The sequence below is a fragment of the Anser brachyrhynchus genome (assembly GCF_964034855.1).
Source record: "Anser brachyrhynchus genome assembly, chromosome: Z".
Lineage (NCBI taxonomy): Eukaryota > Metazoa > Chordata > Aves > Anseriformes > Anatidae > Anser > Anser brachyrhynchus.
The window spans coordinates 29784563-29807801 of NC_137697.1; the positions used below are offsets into that span (position 1 = coordinate 29784563).

The 23239-nt window shown below is 40.2% G+C and overlaps 1 long non-coding RNA gene across 2 annotated transcripts in view; it reads left to right on the forward strand.

Moving 5' to 3' along the window:
* LOC308185689 overlaps window positions 1-2747 on the forward strand; it is an 11905-nt gene extending 9158 nt beyond the window's left edge. For both annotated transcript variants that reach the window (XR_013943638.1, XR_013943639.1), the window contains exons 3-4: window positions 2463-2535; window positions 2632-2747. This is a non-coding gene — a long non-coding RNA (uncharacterized lncRNA). The remainder of the gene's footprint in view (window positions 1-2462; window positions 2536-2631) is intronic.
* Window positions 2748-23239: the final 20492 nt, after the last annotated feature.

Sequence of the window (23239 nt, forward strand, 5' to 3'; positions counted from 1 at the left end):
GGTATCAGTAAAAGGTTTGTAGTAAATACAGGGGAAATACATAGGAAAAACAGTACATTAGGAGTACAAAAGTAAAGGAAAAAAGGAGGAAAAGGGCGCCTACCGAGGCTTCTCTCTTCAGATTCTCATGATCAAAGCCCACTACTGCCATTAGACAATCAATCTGCAGTTGCATACATAAAACCTTGGCAGCATATAGTCTCCATGCTTTCAACAGAGGCTTTAGACATCTGAAACTGGGCACTCTCCCAAAATTTAGTATCCAGTCTGCACTATACAGTCAGAAAAGACAGCATCAAATCAGAGGCCCTCTTTTACCCATTTTTATTTTCAGCTGCAATATATGAAAAGTTATGCTCCAAACCCTTGAATTAACCTCTTAGTTTGGCTATATTTGTGTCCTCGAGCTTCATCAAATGGCCCATACCGCTAGTAGATAACTACTGCCTAAATGCATTGTTGTTTAAGGAGAGATTACTGAAAATGTGTGCGTATACTTCCTGACTAATTCCTTCCGAGACTGTTCAATCACCTACAGTCTTCTGTATTTTGTAAACAGAAACCTACAATGACATATCATTTGTAAGCGTAATATGATGTGTTTCATAAGATGAGCGACCCTGAATCCCCTGATTTGTCTTGCTTTTCACCTTTTAAACCTCCATGTCTTTTGTGCTGGGACATTTTCCTTCTCTTGATTCAAAACCAGCCCTAGCAGCCAGCTGAAGCTTTAGCAGCCTCCCATTCTCACTCATTTCACAGTCAGAGGTTTTTCAAGCAGCTGCACTAGACTTCCTTGCAGGGAGATGAATTTAAAGGAATTCTGCAGTCACAATCATAGCACAGAGGATAGCCTCAGTTACTTAATCCTAATCTATTTACCACTATCTCTAGATGCTTCTCTCTTCCTCTGATTAAACACCTCTTTAGAGATAACTTAATCTCAGTGTATCTGAAGAATACAGAGGCTGCCCTACATTTACTAGATTTTACAACTCCAGAATACTCCATTTCTTAGTACTCTATCCATCTTCCGTTCCATTATCAGAAAAAGTGCAGTAGCTATAGATATACAGGACATTTGCTGAACTCTTTCATATCCACATAAATGCCCTATGGAATTTGCAGCCTCCATGTGAAGTTCTACAGGAGCTATTATTCCATGAGAAAAAGTCAAAGACCAAATGCCACTTAACAGGATACACATAGAAGTGTGGTGAGATCCAGAGCATGCCCGTGAAATCATCTGTGTATTATGATAAGAAGCTCACTGCCTCTTGGATAACCTCATGATTGCTTTTGTTAAACCCTTGGCAGATTAAAAGTCATCTTGCGTTCCAGTGTCTGGCCTTCTTCCTTTCTCTTTTCTTGCCTCTTCCCTGTACAAGGGCCTCTTCTCTTCACTCAGTTCCACTCTCCGTCTCCGATGACATTCTTCCTGTACTTGCCTGCTCAACATGATCCAGGCTGTGCTTCTAAAAGCCAGGAATAATGCCCTAGCCTCTGTAAACTGGTGCTGTACTATGCATGGGAGCATAACATGCCCTGGTAAGCAGGCTTCATGAAGCCCCACATACCAAGATATATACTGATCTGCTTTTACTTCCACTGTAATTTAAGCAGAAGAACTTAGTGAATGTTACTGGAGTGTAAACTGAAGCCTGAGTTTTCAAGGCAGATCCAAAGAAATTGAATCACACATGCACAGAGACGTATAAGTTACCTAAAGGTCTGTATTTAATATTTAAAATCATCAGAATTTGTAGAAAACACTTTGTTTGGGCAGATCTAAGAGGCAGATGTAAGAATGCAGGATATTTACTGCAAGCAGTGCTACCTTTTCTGATTAAACACACATATAGTCTTTCTTTAAACTGGCACATCTACAGTGTTTCCAACAGCTGGCATTCCTTTCCAAAATTCTTGTCCTCTTCTGCCAAGGCAAGACAATAGACAAGTATCTTCAATATATATCCAAAGAAAAAGAATACAGTCCAGGTTGTAAATACTTATTCATCTTGGGTGAGTGGAGACCAACTCCTTATTCTTTGAGCATGCACCTGAGGCAGGCAGACATCTATCACAAGACAGTGTCTGAAGTGAGATGAGATCCCAGTTTTCGCTGTGATCTGACTAACCAAAAGCAGTTGCATCCTTTAATGTCACATACGATGTTCCTGTTTCCATCAAGTCAACAGCAGAATTCTCACTAGCTTCAGCATTAACTGAGACTATCCACTATCAGGGGAATCGGCTATGATGAAAGTCACAGAATTGTAAATATATCAAACCACACTGAAAAGCTTGATGCTGGCTAGTTTTGGTATGAATACAACCTGTGCAGTTCAGGAAAAGCTTTATTGATAGGCCCTTAAGAAATTAACTTGCTGGTTTTCTTTAGCTATAATTTTGTATATGGAAAGCTTAACACTTAGTACACTGATGTTTTTCTAAATTTCCAGACAAATGATCAGAGTACAGATGGCTTCCAGTCTAAAACGAGCACAGACAAGCTGGAATTTAGAAGAAAATAAGGTATTTGCTTTATTAATTTATATAGATAATTAAACAATTTGGTTAATTTACGTTTTCTAATTATATGTTGCTATATGTTATTTTCTGCATCTCTAGGTCTCATGAGTAAAGTCAGAACTCTAAAGTTCACAAAGGTTTGTCACGTTTCAACTAAATATTGCCATCTACTGTTAAAATAATAATTAAAAAAACATAAATGGGTGAAACTAGCACTATAATTGTGAAAGAACTTGGTATATATTTGTGTCCTATTGTGCTTATTCACAAGGGATTTGTCTTTGAATGCACAGGCAATAATATGTCTGTAAATCCTCCTGTATGTCAGAGGGAGAATAGAGTTCATTGTTTGCAAGACCTCATTACGATTAGTTTTCAGCTTCTAAAAATGTTGTAATAGTTTCCAGATCCAGCATTTATGGTATTTACTATACTGAGAGAAAATAGGCTACATTGAAAAGTGAGTTTTTCCTTTCCTTTCCCTTTCCTTTCCTCCTTTCCTTTCCTTTCCTTTCCTTTCCTTTCCTTCTTTCCTTTCCTTTCCTTTCCTTCCTTTCCTTTCCTTTCCTTTTCCTTTCCTTTCCTTTCCTTTCCTTTCCTTTCCTTTCCTTTCCTTTCCTTTCCTTTCCTTTCCTTTCCTTTCCTTTCCTTTCCTTTCCTTTCCTTTCCTTTCTTCCTTTCCTTTCCTTTCCTTTCCTTTCCTTTCCTTTCCTTTCCTTTCCTTTCCTTTCCTTTCCTTTCCTTCCTTTCCTTTCTTTCCTTTCCTTTCCTTTCCTTTCCTTTCCTTCCTTTCCTTTCCTTTCCTTTCCTTTCCTTCCTTTCCTTTCCTTTCCTTTCCTTTCTTTCCTTTCCTTTCCTTTCCTTTCCTTTCCTTTCCTTTCCTTTCCTTTCCTTTCCTTTCCTTCCTTTCCTTTCCTTTCCTTTCCTTTCCTTTCCTTTCCTTTCCTTTCCTTTCCTTTCCTTTCCTTTCCTTTCCTTTCCTTTCCTTTCCTTTCCTTTCCTTTCCTTTCCTTTCCTTTCCTTTCCTTTCCTTTCCTTTCCTTTCCTTTCCTTTCCTTTCCTTTCCTTTCCTTTCCTTTCCTTTCCTTTCCTTTCCTTTCCTTTCCTTTCCTTTCCTTTCCTTTCCTTCCTTCCTTTCCTTCCCTTTCCTTCCCTTTCCTTCCCTTTCCTTCCCTTTCCTTCCCTTTCCTTCCCTTTCCTTCCCTTTCCTTCCCTTTCCTTCCCTTTCCTTCCCTTTCCTTCCCTTTCCTTCCCTTTCCTTCCCTTTCCTTCCCCTTCCTTCCCCTTCCTTCCCTTCCTTCCCTTTCCCTTTCCCTTTCCCTTTCCCTTTCCCTTTCCCTTTCCCTTTCCCTTTCCTTTCCCTTTCCCTTTCCCTTTCCCTTCCCTTTCCCTTTCCCTTCTTTCCCTTTCCCTTTCCCTTTCCTTTCCCTTTCCCTTTCCCTTTCCCTTTACCCTTTCCCTTTCCCTTCCCTTCCCTTCCCTTCCCTTCCCTTCCTTCCTTCCCTTTCCTTTCCCTTTCCTTTCCTTTCCTTCTCTCTTCTCTTCTCTTCTCTTCTCTTCTCTTCTCTTCTCTTCTCTTCTCTTCTCTTCTCTTCTCTTTCTCTTCTCTTCTCTTCTCTTCTCTTCTCTTCTCTTCTCTTCTCTTCTCTTCTCTTCTCTTCTCTTCTCTTCTCTTCTCTTCTCTTCTCTTCTCTTCTCTTCTCTTCTCTTCTCTTCTCTTCTCTTCTCTTTCTTCTCTTCTCTTCTCTTCTCTTCTCTTCTCTTCTCTTTTCTCTCTTCTCTTTCACTGAGCACATAGAAAAATGATAGCAACATGTATTACAAACTTCTAAACATTTTTGTTCTCCAGTCTTCCATTACTGAAAGGTAAAACACCTTCTCCGCCCTGCCCCCCTGCCATTTATCAACAAATGCATAAGAGGTGGCTGTACATCAAGACTGGGCATGAACATCTGGGAAGTACATAAAGACCTATCAGTCATAGACTATTTCTGTTGTGAGCTAACTATAGGAAGAGTACTGTCAGTCTTTTACTTCATGAACTGCAAAAAACATAATTTAAAAGGGGTTAAAAATCTCAAAACTGAGACTATCCCTGAAGCTCTGAGAACAAAGGGAATGAGCAGGAGATGGATTTAAAGCAATTATAGGATTTCTGGATTCCTGCTGTGTGTGCCTTAGCTGGAATACTACACATATTTCTTCATGTCCCATGTTTGCACTTTGAAAGGGCCCCACTCAATTTTCTATGTCAGATTTTGGTGGAAAACTATAGTAAAACATATTTACCTAATGCTACCTAGCAGAACTTCTCATAGCTTTCAAAAATCCTATGCTCATGTGTTGATTTGTGACATTCTCAAACAAACGTCCTTTACTGCCGTCACAGGCACGATTCGTGAAAAGGTTAGAGGCTGTATTATCTAGAAAACAAGAAATCTAAATATGGGAGGTGGGGGTAGGGTGGGGGGAAGACGCGCAGTATCATTCAGTGCCACCTACAGCTGGAACTGTGAACTGCAGATGATGTTTCAGTAGGGCTGTAGAGACAGTGCTTCTAATGGAAGAAACAGCTCTCGTTCAGCTTCATAACCTGAGCGGTAAAAGACAGAAAATAATATTCATGTATATTGTTTCAGAGTTTGTATTCTGTCAAATTATGTTTCTTCCAGGTACAGGAATATGAACCTCTAAGTTCGGATTCAGAAGAAAAGGTCACATGAGGTGCTGTAGGATGGATTGAGATATTAGACAGTCACGTACCCTGGAACTGTCTACTGAATAGTTTGTTTCCCCATTGTTCATTATCAGCATGAAAAAAGAATGGTGCAGCCAAAAGCAGTAACAGAAAAAAGTATGCAGCTGTCTTTGTTAGGTGTAATACAAAGGCCAAAGCTTTAAGAACTTTTTGAGATACAAAACAGGATGGAGTTAGGGAAGCCCAAACTTAGTGGGAGTTGAAATTAGTAAAGGATGTGAAGGGCAGCAATAAGGGCTTCTATGGAAAAGGTTAAAATACTCACTGATTCCTTTCCTAGATTTTTACTGCTTATGTCTGTCTTTGGTCTCCTAGCCTCCCTGAGCCTGGTATCAAAGCCTTGAGGAATAAAGAATTACCTGTGGTAGGGAAGGACTGAGTTAAAGTGTACGTAAGTAAATTGGATACACACAAATCTATAGAATGAGACAGAATGCATTTGAAGGCATGGTGGGAGTTGATTGAGGTCACTGTGAGTCTACTTTGTGCTGTTTTCAAAAGGTCATCGTATTTGGGAGAGGTTTCTGGTGTCTTGAAAATGACAAATGATGAACACCCATGTTCAAAAAGGGCAAGAAGGAGGACCTAGGGAACTCCAGGTTGGTCAGTCTCACCTCAGTCCTTGGTAAGATTATGAAGTGAATCCTCCTGGAAACCATGTCCAGATGACATGAGAAAAAAATGAAAGAGAATAAAATGATCAGAAACACAGATATAGCAAGGAAAAAATATTCATGGCCAGCTGGATTACTTATCCTATGAAAGCTGGTTTAGACAAGAGGGGAGAGGTGGATGCCATTTACCTCAGCTTAGAGAGGCCTTCAGAACAATTCACTGTAGTACAGCTCTAGCCACAATTGTTGAGATATAGACAGCATAGATGAATGATACAGTAGGCAGAAAGGTGTCTGGGATGCCAGGCTTATAAGGTTGTGACCAGCAGTATAAAGTCTGACTGGTTATCAGAAGCTTGTGAAGTTCTGCAGGAATTAGTCTGGAACTAGAATTGTTCAATATATTTATTACTGATCTAGACACTGGATCAGAATGTGCCCTTGACAATCTGGTAAATAATCCCAGGTGAAGGAGAGCAATTTTGAGAGACCTGCTGAAGATCAGGGTTGCTATGAAGGGCTAGAGAAATGGGATGACAGAAAACCCATGAAGCACTGCAAAGACAAGTGCTAAATCCTGCAACTTGGGTTTGAGTAACATTTGCACTAATACAGGTTGGAGGCTGACTGCCTAAAAAACAGCTATGCAGAAGCTGCTGGAAGCTGGGTTGGGTAGACAAGGTCCTGGTGGACAGACAACATATGTCTTTCCAGTGAAGAAGGCAAAACACATTCCGCCTCTTTGAGCAAGAGTGTAGCCAGGAGGTGTGGGGAAGTGACTTTTCTCCTCTGTTCAACACCTGTGAGACCACATCGAGAATGCTGTGGCCAGCTTTATACACCCCAGTATGAAAAACATGGACATACTGGAGAGAGTCAAGTGGAGGTCCATCAGTAGGTATGGTGTCCAATCATGTAATGTTTGAGGAGGGGCCAAGAGAAATGGTTTTGTTCAAGCTTAAGAACAGAAGGCTTGGGAAGGTATATCACTGCTGTCTTCAGTTTACTAAAGGGAGATAAAAGAGAAGATGGAATCTTCTTGGAGGTGTGTAGTGACAGGATGAGAAGGAACGGTCAAAGATCACAATACAAAAAATTCTGGTTGGTTGTAAAGATGTATCTTGATTTTTCACATGAGGATGATCAGGAACAAGTTGGACAGACAATGTGTGGAATGTTTATCCTTGGAGATGTTCAAGACACAACAAGACAAGGCCTCAGAGAACTTGCTCTAATCTTCATACCAGGGTTTGGACCAGATATCTTTTAGAAATTCCTCCCAACAGAAGTGATTCTATGTTTTGACTAAAAACAAAGGGATCCTTATTCAAATGCAACATTTACTGACCTACAGCTGATCAGAAAGTTAGAAGACAAAGATGAGGTTCTTTAGCCTCAAACTGGCTGTAAGTAAACAGAAATCTTTTGATTGCCATTTTTTTATTTTGATTGTGAATCTTTTGATTGTGAATAAAAAGCAAACTTCTCTAGCATTCAGACTCTTAAGAAATGGAATCCAATAGTGTGCTTAAATGTTTTACTTTCTTTGCCTCCCTAGAGACTTATTCCTTTGAGTTTGCTTTTTTGGGGGGTTAGAATTGCCAACCTATTGTGAGATAGGGTGTTCGTAGAAGGCTAATGTTAGATCAGATAAAAGAATCATGTCACTACACATGAGAAGTCAGGCCTGTTTGTTTACCATCTTTTACCATCCTTTACTTCAGCTGTGCTAACTAGTCTTCTAGTCTAAGATTTCTAAGAAGTCTTCTGCATTAACTCTGGTGCCATTTCAGTGTTGGAAGGAAGAATTGTTTTAGATTTTAAAAAAGCTAGCTCTGACATATAATCCTGATCACAGGTTGTCTGAAAGACACCACAGGGGAAAAAAACAAAGCAAAACAAAACAAAAAACAAAACACAACTCCAAGAGCAGACATGGCAACATGCACCAGTATATGCTGAGGGCCACCTGGCTAGAAAACCACACTGGCAGAAAAACATCCAAGGTGCCTGGTGGGCACCAAGTTGAACATAAGTCAGAAATGTGCCCTTGTGACTTAGAAGGCTAACTGTATCCTGAACTGAGTTAAGCAAAGTGTTGCCAGCAGGTCAAGGGAGGTAATCCTTCCCCTCTTTGCTCAACACCGGTGAGGCCATGTCTGGAGTAGTGTGTCCAATTCTGGGCCCCCCACTACAAGAGAGATACAGACATACTGGAGAGACTCCAGCAAAGGATTAGAAGACTCCACTTTGAGTGCTCTGTTCAGATTTGGGCCTCCTACTACAAGAAAAGTATTGAGTTGCTCGCGCATGTGCAGAGAAGAGCAACAAAGCTGATGAAGGGACTAGACATATGAGAGAGCTAGGGTTGCTTAAGCTGGTGAAGAGCAGGCTAAACAGGGAGACTTCATTGCTGTCTACAACTGCCTGAAAGGAGGTTGCAGTGAGGAATGCGTCAATCTCTTTCCTCAGGTGTAAAGTGATAGGATGTAAGGAAATGTCCTCAAGTTGCACCAAAGGAGGTTTAAATTGGATATCAGGAAGAATTTCTTCACAGAAAGGGTGATTAGGCGCTGGAACAGGCTGCCCAGGAAAGTGGTGGAGTCACTATCCCTGGAGGTATTTAAGAGACATGTGGATGTGGCATTTTGGGGACATGGTTTAGAGGCGGACTTTTAGTGTTAGGTGGATGGTTGGACTCCGGAGGTACTCAAAAGCCATCTGGACATGGTCCTGGTCAACAGGCTCTAGGTGTCCCTGCTTGAACATGGGGGCTGGCCCAGATGACCTCCAGAGGTCCCTTCCAACCTCAACTAGTCTGACTAGTTCTTTTTCCTCACAGGAAATTGTATCATATTCTTGTGTTAATTCCATCCTATTTAAGAATAGTTGTATTCTTTGGTATTTGACAGTGTACATGTAGATATGAAGAAGCAGAATGTAACATGCAGATCTAAACATATAGCTACAAAGCAGAGAATTCTCCTATAACCATGTATCAAAAAAATGATTTACTGCAGTGATGCTGAAATACAGTCAGTGTTCCTTCTTTACTTTTTAAGTCTTCAGCATATATGTATTACAGGCCAAAATTTAAGTCACTTGAATAAAAACCTCAAAGGTCTGGGTACGTAGCATTCAGGTATTAGACTGCTACAAGAGGCAGGGAAGAGGAGTGAGATACAATGGGATTTATGAAAAACAGTTCCCAGAGGATCTTAAATTAGAAGTGCAGAATAATACAATTTAATATGGAACATGCTTTCTCTCTGTTTTGGAGACAAGACGATCTGTCCAAGTGAGCTTTCTAGGCTTAATTAGTCACAGTCTCTGGTAAGTACAGAATGTTACAAGCATCTATGAAACTTTGCAACTTGGAACAGAAACACATCACACATTTTTGATGCTTTTTGGTTTGTACACAGCAGCTAGCATATGTGGAGTATATGGACAGAAACAATCAAAAGGCCAAGTACTGTTTAAGAGAGGCAGATTTTGTCATAGTGGATTTTGTTTCATAGCAAACTTTGAAAAATGAGGCCTTCATTTTAGATTTTATGAATTGTAATGTTGTTGTATGTCATTATTTAGTTTTGGTTTTCATGGCATTTGGTGTTTTTCCTTAAGCAACTGTTGGAGACTAAGGATTATATAATTAGTATAATCATAATTATATTATAACCATATAATTATAATTAATAAATATTTTAACTATATAATTATATAATCTCAGTTTTCATTAAGACAAGAACACACCCAAAGGTAGGTATCTCTTTGTTCTCCCTTTCTGCATAACCCCTCAAAAAAACCCGTGCTTTCTTGGTAACTTTTTTCACATCACATCTCATGATTTTAAAATTAATCTCATGCTCTGAAAGCAATTTTTCTGCCATGATGGGAAGGCAGATATGAGGTATATCCGTCACAGAGTTAAGCTCTTCAGGGTTGTAAGAGGTATAACATTATCACAGAATCACAGAATCACAGAATTGTCTAGGTTGGAACAGACCTCCAAGATCACCTAGTCCAACCTCTTACCTAACACTAACAAGTCCTTCACTAAACCATATCACTAAGCTCAACATCTAAACATCTTTTAAAGACCTCCAGGGATGGTGACTCAACCACTTCCTTGGGCAGCCTATTCCAATGCCTAACAACCCTTTCAGTAAAGAAGTTCTTCCTAATATCCAACCTAAACCTCCCCTGGCACAACTTTAGCCCATTCCCCCTCGTCCTGTCACCAGGCACGTGGGAGAATAGACCAACCCCCACCTCGCTACAGCCTCCTTTAGGGTACCTATAGAGAGCGACGAGGTCTCCCCTGAGCCTCCTCTTCTCCAGGCTGAACAATCCCAGCTCCTTCAGCTGCTCCTCATAAGACTTGTTCTCCAGACCCCTCACCAGCTTTGTTGCCCTTCTCTGGACTCTCTCGAGCACCTCCATGTCCTTCTTGTAGCGAGGGGCCCAAAACTGAACACAGTACTCGAGGTGCAGCCTCACCAGAGCCAAGTACAGCGGAACAATCACTTCCCTAGACCTACTGGCCACGCTGCTTCTTATACACGCCAGGATGCTGTTGGCCTTCTTGGCCACCTGCGCACACTGCTGGCTCATATTCAGCCGACTATCAACCAGTACTCCCAGGTCCTTCTCTGCCAGGCAGCTTTCCAACCACTTGTTTCCCAGGCTGTAGCTCTGCTTGGGGTTGTTGCACCCCAGGTGCAGGACCCAGCTCTTGGCCTTGTTGAACTTCATACAGTTGGCCTCATCCCATCGGTCCAGCCTATCCAGATCCTCCTGCAGAGCCTTCCTACCCTTGAGCAGATCGACACACGCACCTAACTTGGTGTCATCTGCAAACTTACTGAGGGTGCACTCGATCCCCTCATCCAGATCATCAATAAAGATATTAAAGAGGACTGGCCCCAGTACTGAGCCCTGGGGGATGCCACTAGTGACCGGCCTCCAACTGGATTTGGCTCCATTTACCACAACTCTTTGGGCCCGGCTATCCAGCCAGTTTTTAACCCAACGAGGCGTATGCCAGTCCAAGCCACGAGCAGCCAGTTTCTTGAGGAGAATGTTGTGGGAAACGGTGTCAAAAGCCTTACTGAAGTCAAGGTAGACCACATCCACAGCCTTTCCCTCATCCACTAAGTGTGTCACTTTGTCATAGAAGGAGATCAGGTTTGTCAAGCAGGACCTGCCTTTCATAAACCCATGCTGACTGGGCCTGATCGTCTGGTTGCCCTGTAAGTGCTGCATGGTGACACTCAAGATAATCTGCTCCATGAGCTTCCCTGGCACTGACGTCAAATTAACAGGCTTATAGTTCCCCGGGTCTACCCTCCGGCCCTTCTTGTAGATGGGCGTCACATTTGCTAGCCGCCAGTCAACTGGGACCTCCCCTGATAGCCAGGACTGCCGATAAATGATGGAAAGCGGCTTGGCCAGCTCCTCCGCCAGTTCGCTCAGTACCCTCGGGTGGATCTCATCCGGCCCCATCGACTTGCGTACATCCAAGTGCTGTAGCAGGTCGCCAACCAGTTCCTCATGGATAGTGAGGGCCACATCCTGTTCCCCATCCCCTTCCACCAGCTCAGGATACCAGGTATCCAGAGAACAACTGGTTTTGCCGCTAAAGACTGAGGCAAAGAAGGCATTAAGCACCTCAGCTTTTTCCTCATCTTTTGTAACTAAGTTTCCCCCCGCATCCAGTAAAGGATGGAGATTCTCCTTAGTCCTCCTTTTTGCGTTGATGTATTTGTAAAAACATTTTTTATTATCTTTAAGGGCAGCAGCTAGATTGAGCTCCAGATGAGCTTTGGCCTTTCTAATTTTGTCCCTGCACAGCCTCGCAACATCCTTATAGTTCTCCTGAGTGCCCGCCCTCTTTTCCAAAGATTATAAACCCTCTTTTTTCTCCTAAGCTCGAGCCACAACTCTCTGTTCAGCCAGTCTGGTCTTCCGCGTCAGCTCGTCTTTGGGCACATGGGGACAGACCACTCCTGAGCCATTAAGATTTCCTTCTTTAAGAGTGCTCAGCCTTCCTGGAGTCCTCTGCCGTTCAGAACCACCTGCCAAGGGACTCTGCCGACCAGTGTCCTGAACAGCTCAAAGTCAGCCCTCCGGAAGTCCAAGACAGCAGTTTTACTGTTCCTTCCTGACTTCGCCAAGAATAGAGGACTCTACCGTTTTGTGGTCACTCTGCCCAAGACAGCTCTCGACCACCACATCTCCCACCAGTCCGTCACTGTTTGTGAACAGAAGGTCTAGCGGGGCACATCCCCTGGTAGGCTCCAGCTGTGTCAGGAAGCTATCTTCCACTCTCTCCAGAAACCTCCTAGACTGCTTTCTCTGGGCTGTGTTGTGTTTCCAGGATATGTCTAGGAAGTTGAAGTCCCCCACGAGAATGAGCACTGACGATTTTGCAACTTCTGCCAGCTGCCTGTAGAACTCCTCATCTGTCTTCTCATCCTGGTTCGGCGGTCTATAACAGACCCCCACCAGGATGCTTGCCTTGTTGGCCTTCCCGCTGATCCTAACCCATAGGGACTCAACCTTATCATTCCCAGCCTCAAGTTCCACAACACCAAAACACTAATATAGAGACAATGTTATACTCACTGTCATTATGATTACCATTTCATGCATTTCATCCATTTTTTGCCAAGAATTTTTCTATCAGCTATGGTAATTTAACATTGTTGTCTGGATTTTACAGATATTGGAAATAAAGAATTATAGTTAAATTCTTGCTGAGGTTCGGGAGAGAAGAGAAGGATATCTCTGCTTTGATTTGCTCACAAAATATCACAGGAATGAATGGACTGGAGGCTAAGAACACTGAAAGTGAACTACAAAATGAATGAAGACAAGGTTGTCTTTGCTAAACATTTACAGTTACTGGTCATTGCAGAAGAAGAGTTTAATTACCTCAGGGTTGCCTTAACTTTTTCAGGGTAGTTACATTCACTTAGGACAGCTCATGCAACAATTTGTTTGTAATTACTTGCTTGCACAAATATTAGGGTTTTATAACTGTAATTGTTACAAATGCGTTGCAAAAGGAAGTCTTATACCTTAATTATGCTAAGGAATAGATCTGTTTTTGAAATGACATTGACGTATCATTTATATTATTTAATGGATATCTAGATGTTGCAGGTCATGCACCATCTCTTCTGAAAAACAAAGATTTACCAACATCAGCAAATCAACTCACAATGTCTTTGAGACATTTTACAGATGGAAAACTTAATTACACGTAGATTGACTGACATGCCTACTGTAGTCAGCCAATGCAAGCCTATGGCCAATTCTCTTCCCTTTCATATTAGAGGTAGATGATGTGACAGCCATGATGTTCCAGCACGTGAGCTAGGTTAATATCAGTTATTGTTCCTTGTCATCATCTTCCAAACCCAGAAGTTTTTATATCTCACTCAAACTCACAGTCTTTCATACTATGAGAGATGTTTAGGGAACATATACTGTTTTGAGAGCCCCCTTAGAAGGTGATCACATGGATGGTTATGCCAGTAGATGTCAATTGGTTATAACCTCTGGAGAAGGGAGCAATGGTTAACAGATACGAAGTGGCAGTGGTAAATCTAGTTCAATTACAAACAGACTAGTATGTCAACCTGCAATCACCTTACAGCCCCAAAGCTGCAAAAACTCTTTCCCCATTACATGTAATATTTGATTCCCATGTACTTCAAAAAGGAAAAAAAATTGAGGAAACAGATGGGGATAGGATTTGCAAACATAGCATTTTTGCATACAAAGAAAACCTTATCACTATTCTTTCAGTCCCAGTATAAGTATTTTTTACCAAAAAAGTACCTATTAAAGGTGGATTAACAGTGAAACAATTAAGATCATATGAAGGGATAATCTGAACCTTCTCATTTGAATACTCAAAATGTAGACATAACTGGTGAAAACACTATTAAAAATAATTATTTGTTTACAGAATCATTTAATGACTACAACATAGGTTTTAACAGTGTGAGTCAATCTCAGGAATCAGATGCTATTAGTAGATGCTCATAATTTCATTCTGACATTTAGATTATACTATCTTCCAACTCTCAATCTGATTTTTAACCTCTTAATGTTTCATTATCTCATAGATATCAGGCAACAAATTGTTTGAGCTTTTAAAAAGTAGGTATTCATCAAAGTTTTTTATTTACCATAATAAAACCTCTTTCAGATGAACTGAATGCAGAGCAAGGTTCATTGATTAGATTTCTCAAAGAAGCCAGAAGTCTGATATTATTGTGTCTGTTCCTTATGAACTCCTGCTAGGTAAACCTTAACTACCATGCAAATCTAAGCCAGATAATTTTTATACTCCACAGTTTTTCAGTATATCAAAAATAATGAATATGGAATCTTATTCCCTTTGAGCTGCATGTAGCATATTAAATATGATAGCCAAGGTATTTTTTTAACAATATCTGTATGGGTTTTGAGTGTTTTTTTCTTTCTTTCTTTTTTTTTTTTTCTTTATTCAGTAGATACATTAATGGACCTCATCATTGAGTGCGATGTCTTTCCAAGATTAGGACTGAAAGCACTAGGAAGTTGTGCCACCTACAGCATTTAAAATGCCTCAACTAATAGTGGCTCTCATTTTTTCATCCACATTCTGCCATGAGCAGAGCTTTCCAAAACCAAAATAGCATATCCACAAAGTAATTAGTTTTAAAAAAAAAATTGACTCCAACCATCAAAAGCCACATATTTTAAAGATGATTAATTTACATGAAAATAACCTTTTACAATGCAGTGTTTTGTTACCAAGAATAGAAAATGCACTTATGTAGTAGCTTATAATGTATGCTGCTGAGCTAGTGCTCAGTGAGGGAGCTCTCAGTGCAGACACTGTAAGGGTCACAACCAAACTGACACAAGCAATTCCCAGAGATATGCTGGGATACTGAGATGGTTCACACACACACAAGCACACGCACACGCACTCACATACACACAGCCACACGTATCGACAAGGAAATAAATTGAAGGTCTCTTGGGTCCACTGGTACATTGCTGTTATGTCATTAACAGTAATAGTATTTTAGTAGCCTAATGCTTAAATTTGTGCAAGTGTTGTCATCATTATACACAATGAACTTATATGGTATTTACAATACACTACCCATTATGACTGTGAGGGTGTTTTCAGCACCAAAACATTTTAAAGTCTGAAGAAAACATTGAAGACAGAGAGGAAAAGACCTTCTGATGACCAATCAACAGAAAGGGTAGTCTCGTGTAGATTATGTGCATGTACCTGAAAAAGGGATGTTCTGTGTAACTGCAGTTCTAGTGGTGCTAAAGTGAAATCTAAAAAATAATAAAAATAAAAAAAAGAACCACCAACAACCAACTGGTAAAAAGAGCGTCAATTTCCTTAAAAAGGCTCAAAGAAGAAACCTGAAAACACTTTAAAGAAGGTGAAGCAGCCTTCCAAGTTTTAGCAAAATTATACAGAGATTTAGTCAATTTCTACTTTAAAAGAACACAGTCCATGTAACTGGACAGTTTATGGATCATCTCATCCTTTATTAGTTTCTTGTGAGTCCTGTGGTGACATGATTTTACACCGTAAATTGGGGCCTACAGGCAACAGCTGAGAGAAGAGAAGAGGAAACTTTATACAAACCAAAAAAAAAAAAAAAAAAGGATTTTGGAATGGAAAAAAGTAATATAATGCTAGCAGGATTATAGTACGCTGTTGACAACTTCAGGTAGTAGAAGGAGTGGCACAAGTTGTCATGATGAAGATTTCAGGAAACTAATAATGTCTTCAAAACTGAAAAAAAAAACCCACAACAGAGTAGTTTGGGATGCACAAAGAAGACACTAAAGGGGACATTGCTGACTAGATCAAGGTGAAGATAACACTTTTGGCTACAAAAGTGTGACTGAAAATTCATTTTGTTCTGTTAGATAATTCTGTTCTGAGAAAATGTCATATTGGAACTAGTAAAAAAGATCTGTTTATTTCCAACAACATCACCTAAACCTTATTTAAAATGTTCTTGATGTCATGTGTACCTTGTTTTGTGAAAACTGAGTTTCTTGTTACACCAAAGCTGCTAAAAAATTATATCTGGTTTATAATTACAGCTCACTTTTCCTAGTGTATCTGAGTTCCTATGATAGTTTTTGTATGGGTTGCAACAGAGTACTGTACCTCCTCCTTTTCTGGATGACACTAAATTTAAGTTTTCAGAAAGTCAGTCCCAAACTGAACACTCCCTCAGGTATTCCACTAATGGAAACAAGTCTTAAAAGACCGAGGTTTCCTAACAAGCATGCTCTTTTGTGTGTAGCACTGTTATATTTAGTACTTGTGAGAAATGCCAGGAATATTATTCTAGAAAGCTGATTAACAAAGACAGCTTTGACTACAAAGAGATAGTTAGTTTATTAGGTAAAATGTTTTGTTGTTGTTTGTTAACTTTATTATAAATAAAACTGCTCTTGGTCTCAAATTCAATAAAGACATCAAATGCCCAGCTTAATGAATTCAGTAATAAGATGAAATACTTTATGAAACCTGGCCCTTAATATCTAGTGTAAATGAATCCTATTTTAGCATAATCCTAGTGTAGCTGAATGCCATGACCCCCACATCTGTTACCATATGAATTACGATGAAGTACCTAGTTCTTGGTATCAGTTATGACAAAAAGGTGGTGCTTTGTAGACCATCTGCATTTAAATATCTCTGCACATAAGGTTTTGTGACTCTTAAGCAGCCCTTGCTTTAGAGAAGTGTGTGAATATTTCATTTGTCTTTTTGCCTCCTGGTTTCCCTTTCCACAGAAAAGCTGTAAATCGGTAAGGAAGCAATTAAGTTAAATGTGGCTGCCATAAATATTTTCCACCATTGCCTTAGTAATTTGATGGAACATTTTCTTCTGAAGAGGTGCAGTTACAGTACTGTCTGCACAGTCAAGATACTACATTTGCTTGGCTCCTCTGCACTATGACACCCAAAAGTCTAAGAACGTGGCAGGTTAAACAGATGAGCTTGACTGAATCTGTCCATTCATATGCACTTACTGTGAGTATTAAAGATAGAATTTGAAGCCAGGAATCTTCAGATGATGGTCTGCTCTGGTCTGACATGCCCATTACTGAGGGACATACCACAGTACTGTCTTGGAGCTAGAATGCTTTCGTACCCCATAAGTAAAATTGATGCTGGACATGAATAAAGGCGATTTTTGGCACATGTTTGCCAGGCAGACTGAAATGCAGCTGGATGTGATATGGAGGTATTGGCTTTCAGACACTGTCACCATTCCCCCTGGTTTCTTCACAGCATTATGTGCTTCTCTGCACCAGAAGAATTCCAAGTGAACAGGGTCAAAGGATGCAGAAACGTGCTTTACAGACTTCATCAGGCTCTCATACATTTGATATGCCAACTAAATTCACTTAAAGGCAGGTTTAATATCCAGCAAAACAGGGTACTGTTTAGATACTATGAAAATTCATGTCTAAATAAAAAGCACTCATTAGCTCTTACACTAAGCCAGTACTAACATAAGAAGAGAAGTTCATTTAAAAAGTGATTTAAAATAGTGATTAAAAAAAAAAAGTGATTTTAAGAAGTGGTTTTAAAATTATTTTTAAAAGATATCCACAATCAACTTCAGGTTTTGATAAAGGATGTGAAGAACACTGAAAAAAAATGAAAAAGCATGAATACACTTCAAACCCAATTGCAAACACATCCTAATCATTCTGCAGACTGCATTGGTCTCATATAATCTGTCCATACAAATTAATTCAGAAAATTAAATAAGAATGGTAATACCCACAAATTCTAGATTTTGCTCAGCTGCAAACATAATACTGTGTCACAGGGGTTTAGTTCAACCAGAATGTCTTTCCAGGTTCATTTAACAGTACCATGAAAACAGGATGATTCAGTACCACTAGACCAGGATTCCCAATTTCTGAATTAATCAAGCTCTTAGCTAAATTTTAACAACCACAATCAATTAAAGAAACATAACTAACGTGTTATCTAGTCAAAGAATCCTGAGAGGCACATGTTTTGTGTTTAGACATGCTGACACAGGCTAATGCAACAAGTTTTTCCCTTGCTGCCAGCAACAACCATTCAGGTTCAAAAGTTACAAATGCACAAGCTGAATCAAAGGCAGAGACATACTCACCAGTTTTGCAAACATGATTTTGAGATTAAAATGTCAATGGTTTTAAAAAACACTCAATTTCTTGAATGACACACGATACCATGCAAACAGTAGGTTTGCACTGGGTTTTCTGACAATGACCTGATTTGGTTTCAACAGAAGAGAAGTATGGCAGATGGAAGGTATAGAGGAATAGATTACTGGGCTGCTAGTAGGCCTCAAATATGAAGTGGATAGGCATTTAATCAGCGTGAGACCTTGCGTGAGTATTGCAGATGTAAAAGTCTTTTATTTAGCACATAGACTCTTACAAATCAATGCCAAAAAAAAGCTATACATATGTGCTTAGGTGCAGAAATGTGGCCTTGTGCACTATTAAAATAATTTAGACTATTGGATCAAAGCCAAGGCACTGCAAATACTGGGACAAGATAAACTCTTAGAAATGGAATCAATTTGCTGCACAATTGTGGATATTTTTATTATTATACCAGCACATACAACCAACCATATTGTGTAGAGTTGTTAAAGAAAGGAAAGTAAAAAGAGCATAGTCTGAACAGACTAACAAATTGACATCTTTTTATTTATTTGTGGTTAGTAGAAGAAAAGCTAACTCTGATTTTTTCTGTTTGTTTTTTTGTTTTTTCTTTAATCAGAAGGAGTTGGCTGAAACAATGTAATATATATTCATTCACCTTGGCAAAAAAGAGAAGTTATAAAATTCCATGCAGTCTTGCTTATCTACAGATTAAACCATTCATACCCATCACTTGGCACTTCTAACTTCCAGCAAAAATAAAACGCATGCACTGGGCAAGATACATGTTATAAACCCTTTGGCAATTCTGCAAACGTAAGAGAAGACATTTAAAGTTTTCCTAAATGTTTTAGTACCAACTAAGATGCACTACCTCTAGCTGTTGCTTACTTCTCCTGCTCACACAGGCTTTGCTGATGTTAACACAAAAGGTTGTCAAGCTTTCAGTTTCCCGTTTCTTGGCACTCGTGGGCTCCCTCTGCTCAACTGCCTGTGCTGTTAAGCACAGATATACATTACAGAAATGTTAAGAAATAATGATTTGCAAGCACTGACATTTTAGTTTATTTGACAGGTCTGCGTTGCTTGTGTGTGTGTATGTGTGTGTGCATCTTTCCACAGACTCCCAGCATCACTGAGGCTGTCCCTCAGTAATGCCAGGTCTTTTAAATAGTTGTAAATAACTCTATAGTCCCATGGTGACTTGAGGAGGGTCAGCCACAGCGTGCTGCTCAGGGCTCTGCCCAGTTGGCTTTGAGTATCTCCAAGGATGGAGGTTCCACAATTTCTCCAGTCAAACTGGTCTGCTGTTCAACTGCCCCCACAGGAAAGAAGTTTTCCTTAGATTTAAATGGAATTTTCACTATTTCAATCTGTGCCCATTGTCTTCTGTCCTGTCACTGTATATAAAAGGGAAAAAAAGTCTGGCTGCATTTTCTTTACCCTCACATCAGGTGTTTATGCAAACTGCTAAGATCCGCTCCCACCACCACCACCCTCCAAGCCTTTAATTCTTGTGCTTAAAAAGTCCCAGCTTTCTCACCCTCTTCAGTTCCTAAGCTCTTCATCACTTTTGCAGCCCCTCAATGAACTCTGCAAGTCTCCCCTGTACTGCGGAGCCCAGCACTGGGCACAGCACCCAGATGTCTCACCAGCGCTGAGCACTCATCACCTCCCTCCACCTGCTCACAACGCTCTGCTGAGTGCAGCTGTACGTGCTGCTGGCCTTCTTTGCCACAAGGACATGGTGCCTCATGGCTCACCCGCTGCCCACCAGAATTCCCAGGGCCTTTTCTTTTTCTCTTGGAGCACAGGGATATACCTCCCCAGGTGTGGGGCTTAGCACTTCTCTTTCATGAGCTTCACGAGCTTCCTGCCAGCCCATTTATCCAGCCTTTTGAAGTTCTTCTGAATGGCAGCACAACCACCTGCTATACCCACCAATTCCTTCCACTTTTGTAACTAATTAACAAAATTGTGACAATATGTGCTATTATCAATCTCTTCTCTTTATCATTGTCTGACACAAAATGAAATAGTGAGACTAAATGGCGGATATAATATCTTTAATAAAGACAATTATTAGAATAACTCTTCAATGAAGACTTATGTTTTAAAACATTAACTCTCAAACCTCAACAGAATTCTTTCTTTGGTGACTCAGAGCTGTCAACATTTGATATTTTAGTTTAAATCTTATTTTTTCTGCCATGTCTGTTCAAAACCTGTCACAGTGTGCCAGCTTGCTGTGACTCTCTGATGCTGTGGCTACAGCAACCTCGGTTGAAATCTGACTTATAGCAGGAGGGAAACATGCATTTTTACACTTACTTTTCAACAGTTTTTAAAATAATTACATATCTTTGAATGTCCTTTCACCAGATTTTCTTCATCACTAGGCAGAGCATTGAAAACAAAAAGATTTGCAGTTCCACAGTATTGTACATTTGAACATAGAGGTTGGCCAAACAGAACACAATGAAAGATTTCCACGCCAGACTGCAATTGCCAAAAGGAGCAGGAATATATATATATACATATATATATTTGCCTCTGTAACATTTGTGCCTGTCTTCACACAATTCTCTGTCAGCTGTGCAGTTTTGGGTTGGGGGATGCCTGGGTGTGCCAAGACAGCACCAGGCACCTGGGAGAGGTGGCACTGCTTGCATGGTTCTGCCAGAGAGGTGCTTGCTGTGATTTTATGTCTCCTTTTGTGTGATTTCAAGTTGCTCATACAGACATTGTAATACTGAGGTTGTCTGGGACAATATTTTCACTGACTTCACTCTGTCAGTTTTTCAATCTTTCTCTCTGCCAACAGAGATGTATTTCTTCCTATGATTTGTCCCCATGGATGACTCATCACAAAAGAAAATCCCAGAAGATTTTTTCCAGAAAGAGCAGCAAAGAAGGCATAGAATTACATACAATTAATTTCTTCACTCTGAGGGGGGGTTGTATCTTTCTTCTTGGAATGGTGCACTTACTGGGCCAGAAATCAATAGCAGTGAATGGGAGACATCATGTCTACATTAGAAATTTGATTAAAGATAAGCAAACTGCTCCTGGAAATGCAGTGCCGTTTTTATGGGGAGAGGATGATGTGACTGGGAGGACTCTGCCAAGAGGAGGGGAAAAGTTTGTACATGGTTCTCTGTTTGGCTAACCAACATTCGCGCTTCCTCCTTACACTGCCTCATGGATAAAACTGATGTTTACTGGGCCGGGGGTGTTAGTGGTCTTTCAGTCTGGGGATGGTGAGGTAAGGAAGTTAGTTGAAATATACAAAGAAATAAATTTTCAGGAAACAATCCAAAGTGCCTATGGATAGGCACATTATTCATTGAGAGAACCATGCAACAACACAGCTTTACTTCTCATTTGTATTAATAGATGATGAACAGAAATGTATTAATGAACTTCAGATCATACGACCGATTCTAATTTCATCATTAGATATCTATGCATCTTGCTGAATGATGTGGAAATTACTTCATTTTTTGGAAATGATTTCTTCATACCCAAGCAAAAAGACTGACTACAAGCCAAAAGAAAAAGCAGGGTAAGGCAACAAATATTTGTATATAGGAAATGTCTGTTTATAAGAGTTGAGGCTGGAATCTCAAAAGTTTTTGATACTGAAGATAGTGTATGTGCTTCTGAAGTCAAACCCTATTCAGACATCCAGACACAGGCTTCCCAGCTCTTGGCAAACTTTCTCCAGGTGTCTGTCTAGGGTTCAGTAAGGAAGGAAAACTATCTTGAAACTATTAAGATGAAAAGGACTTGCTTGTAAAGCAGGACTCATGCAACTATGAAGACCAGCAGGGAATATTTAATTCCATTAAACCAATCTTTTAGCAAACAGAAATATGAAGGACAATATGGGGAAAAAAAAAAAAAACAGTTCAATAGTAGATGGATCCACCTTCTTTTTTTTTTCCAAATTTTACACTTTTGTATCACAGAAAAACTGTTTTTCTTGTAGCAGTCTTCCTAGAGTCCTTTTCTACTTATTTTCCAGTCAATTTCAGTTCTTGCACAAAACTTCAAATCGTGTTTGTAAAGAGAATTACCCATGATATGCTAGTTTCCTTACTGTTGTTTTAGCTAAGTAATTCAGACTTTTCCCTCTCGTGTCTAACAGTAAAACACTAATTTACCCCATGTGGTTTTAATACAAATGCCTTCATGGTTATATCATAAAGAAGTTTTATTCTCTGAGCCAATACAAAGGTCAGTACACCTTCTCGCCTTCAGCTGCCCAGTGAAAAACAGCAGCAGTGCAGACCCCAGAGTAAATAGATCCTAAAAATATATGCCAGATTTATTTTTTATTTTTTGACCTGCCACTCCAAACAAACTGGAGAGTGATGCACATCTGGAAAGCAAAACAAGTCTCATCAGAGACTGAGAAATTTTTTTTATTAAAAGGAAGAGTGAATTAGGACCCTGGAAGCACCAGATCTAAACTAGGATTCCCAAGAAAGAAATCACAGAATCACAGAGTCACAGAATGGTGGAGGTTGGAAGGGACCTCTGAAGATCATCTAGACCAACCCCCCTGCCAAACAGAATCACCTAGAGTGATTCACATTGTGCAGGATGGCATCCAGGCAGGTTTTGAATATCTCCAGAGAAGGAGACTCCACAACCTCTCTGGGCAACCTGTGCCAGTGCTCTGCCACCCTTGCAGTACAGAAGTGCCCCCTCATATTCCGCCAGAACCTCCTGTGCTTCAGTTTGTGCCCGTTGCCTCTTGTCCCTTTGCTGGGCACAACTGAAAAGAGACTGGCTCCATCCTCTTGACACCTTCAGATCCCCTCAGATATTTATATGCCAAAATGGTGCAGTGACTATATTGTTGGCTCCATGTTTACCTCTCAGGTACAAAAGGTGGGTAGATGCTGGTTTAGCAGCACAGTGACACTGATCATGTTAACTCAGCAGACCGTGTTATGACAGAAAATATTTGCTGTATTAGCATGAAATAATCAAGACTTTGCACTCTTCTTCCATTCTTAAATATTTTAAAGACATTATGCTGTGGGATCCTGTTGAATGGAGATTTCTTTTTTACGTGGAAATTCGTTTAAAAGGA